This window comes from Cucurbita moschata, unplaced genomic scaffold (assembly GCF_002738365.1).
Source record: "Cucurbita moschata cultivar Rifu unplaced genomic scaffold, Cmos_1.0 Cmo_Scf00166, whole genome shotgun sequence".
In the NCBI taxonomy this organism is placed as follows: Eukaryota; Viridiplantae; Streptophyta; class Magnoliopsida; order Cucurbitales; family Cucurbitaceae; genus Cucurbita; species Cucurbita moschata.
In genome coordinates this window covers 34,866-38,701 of record NW_019268682.1, presented here as the reverse complement: position 1 = coordinate 38,701, position 3,836 = coordinate 34,866, and positions in this window count along the sequence as shown.

Sequence of the window (3,836 nt, the reverse complement as noted above, 5' to 3'; positions counted from 1 at the left end):
TTATTCTGGGGACACTATGGATGCGGCCCACTTTTGTATATGATATAAACAATGTGATCACTAAATTGTACATGTGGAGACATGTGAGTGGGGGCGTCCTATGCAATGAGTATTGCATAAGATCGAACTATGAAGAAAACCACTCTCACTTTATAATGTCGTTTACTATTGAGACTGATTTTCTTTTCATTCGATGACCTAGGTAACTCGATCTTAATCCTGAGCTAACCATGAACTCCTATTTATTCGGAATTATCATTAGATTTGCATGGGTGAGAGTGGCTCGAGTTTGCCGACTCAATAGGTCTCCCATTTCAGGGGTAAGACTGGGTGAATAGCTGGGGATGTGGGGTGTAAGATGGAATTCGCTCCTACCCACTTTTAGGGATAGAAGAGAGGTAGTTCCCTTAAGCACTGACTCCAGGTCTTGAACAAGGGGCCCCACCCTCTCATTGGCCTGAGAGGGATTCGGTTTACTGGTTGGACCACAAACCAATGGTTCATAAGAGGATCAGTGGGACATAAGGAACAAAAAGTAACTTCAGGGTAAAACGGTAAATTGACCCAGCTCTAGTTACGAACAACCTGTGAAGGATCGACTTACTAATCATGGTTATATCAAATGGACAGAAATATATCTATAGTGAGGGGAGTGCAACTACTAGGCTATAGTGGAGTGTCCTAGTAGTTAACGAATGTTGGTTAACAAAGTTAATGAGTTTAACTGGTTAATCTTGGATCGTTGGAGCCCATATCTATAGGTCCATTAGGTCCATCTGCTAGCTCATATCGGACTAAACCATAGAACAGTGTGACAAGTGAGTTTAAAGTGTTTGAATTCAAATTAGGGAATATATGCTACATATATACGATATATTTAACCACATTTTTGTTTTATTTACGAATTAAACAAAAAGAGATAATCTAAGATATTTAAATAAGATTTAAATATCTTAATCAAATATGTGTTGGAATTGATTGGGATTGGCATTTGAATTAATATTAAATATTAATTAAATAGTTTAATTAATCATTTAATATTACTTAAATTTGAAATTAATTATTCAAATTAATTGTTGAATTAAAATGAAGAAAGTCAAAATGTTACTTCATTTAATGGAAAAATCAATGTTAGTGGAATTTTGAGGTGTCAAAATTTGGTTTAACCAAACTGCATGCAAATAAACCCCACAAATTTTAGTGGAATTTTGAGTGTCAAAATTTGGTGAACTCAAACTTGCATGCTTGCAGCATAATCCCAAACATTTGAGTGAAATTTTGAGTGTCAAAATTTGGTGATCTCAAATTTACATGAACATGCAAACATACTCTATAAATAGAGTGATCATGGTACATGGAAGGTCTTCCTTGGTGAAAAACTTTGAGAAAAACCTCTCACAAACACTCTTTTCATGTATACAAAATCTCTCCCAAGTTTAGTCACTCACCGGATTCCACAATCCCGTTCTAAGATCGGAGGATAGTGGAGAAGACACTAGTGGTGGTTCGAAACCGGTTCGTGAGGAAAAAGGACTTTGAACTATAAAAGGTTAGTATTCGAACTCATTAAGTTTTAATACTTATGAACATGCTAGTTATTTACTATAATTGATGTCCAAAAGGGCCTAAGATCCAAATTGCTTCCGCATGTGTTATATTAACACCATCAATAAAAACTCAGATGTTCCTTCACCAAAATCGTAGAGCTCTACTCCGTCTATAAAAATACATTTTTCTTATAATTTTAAATCAACCACATACAAATATATTCACAACTAAAATTGGACGGTTACATGTTCTTACAGCAACATGAGGCTCCATCGATACTCCAACTTTCAGCTTGAATATTTTCAAAGTTTCTTTATAAAACTTGCGTAGCATCGGTTCTAGATCAACATATCAAAAAACTCAGACCAAAACAACCAAATAATCTTATGGATCTTTTAAAATACCGACTAAAAAGTTAGAAAACCTACCACATGTCTTCCACAATTTTTGATTATCTTGGACAGTTCAAGAACCCAGAGTGCTTCTCCACAAAGTTCAGTGAAGATTTCGTAAAGAAAATCTAGCTAGAATCGGACTCCTCGAGGTTGAATAAGAAAGTGTCTAATAGTTACTTCTCTTTACATCGAGAGTTTCTTTTTCTCTCACATCATTTATTTTTCTTGCTTTAATTTTTGTCAATTAACTCCATTATTTAGTTAGTATAGATTCCATAATAAGCTAGACACACAATGACTAGAGTTGAATTGGATCACTTTTCTAATTTATTATTATTATTTTTTAACCTCTTTTATTTTTTTTTATTTTTTTATTTTTTTATTTTTTTATTTTTATTTTTTTGAGTTATTGAAATTTTTCTTAGCACTCTTTTCTTCTTTTCTTCTTCACCATCATGATGGTCAGCCTCTAAAATTTTTAATAAAATATTATAAGTTTAATCTGAAAAAGCCTCTAAGATTTTTAATAAAATATTAGAAGTTTAATGTAAAAAAAGATAAATTCAAAAAAAACTTGGGTGTATTTAACAAAACATCATAAGACTTAATTTGGAACATTTAATATTGCCTTTTGAAGGTGTGCCTCACCTTTCTTGACCAATACAAGACTTTTGGGCTCGAATTGATCCTCTGAACTTTGATCTTGTGTTTAAGAATTGGAAATCAAAGTAATTCATATTGGGAGTAGTGTCTTAAAGACGTGTAATAAATGTCTTATTGTTTAAAACTAATTGAATTATATTATATTTAGAACATTAGATTATTCCTTACTTAAACTCGAATTGTGACGATAAGATTAAAGAAAAAGAAAATAAAAAAACAAATAAAATTTAAATTATGTTACTCCATACTCATGAGGCAACCATTATGAGTCAACTACCAGTGTAATCCCAAGTCTATTCCCAAGACCGGTTTACGAGATCGAAACGTTAGTCTTGACCTATTTCTACACAATAAACGAATTAACCACTCGTGTAGTCTTAAGTTCCTCCTTAATACTTGTTTACAGAATCACGAGGTCACCTTTAACTCGTTTTTGCACGCAATAGAAATACTTGAGTAGTCTTGGAGGTTTCCGTGACACCGTTCACATTACTATTAAGCCTGTTAGGCTTTCTTAGTAATCCTTCTCGTCGAAGTTTACTAGGTTCTTAAGGAATCTAGGTGGTTTAGATCTCAACTCATGTTTCGAGGATGCTCAAGACTAGCTTCTCAAGGCTAATTCAATATTTGGGTGCTCTCAAGTCTAGACCTCTGATCGTCGCTCAGAATCCTAAGGTGCCTGGTATACTTAAAATGTACTGTCCTAGGTCAATGTAAAAAATCGTTCTAGCTCTAACGTTCTAATCTTAACTTGGTTCACTCATGCATGCTTTATTAGAGAGATATTTCTATCGATCACTTAAACCACGGAATACATAGACTAAATATTCATGCAAGCTTATTTGGGGGGATATTCCTATCAATCAACAAGTATGGAATACATAGTCTAAATATTCAAGCAAGCTCAACAAAGAGATAACATCCATAAATAACCAGAGCAACTAGACACAATGTTCATTCCTCCATTCTAGCACAGCGGAAAACATTAAATTCGGAATGCATCATAAATTCTCACCCTAGGGTTATTTCGATAATTTTTTTAATATACATTACAATCTCATCCAAATTGCCTTTGTTGCTACCCACGTGCTTAAAGGAGTCTTACGCACAACTACGCGTGCTTTGTGGCACAATCGCACTCTTACGGCAGTGGGATAGCGATTGTGCGACACTTGTTCTAACCTAGAAAATAAGTCGGTCATGTTAAATTAAAACTTTGCGGACAATATT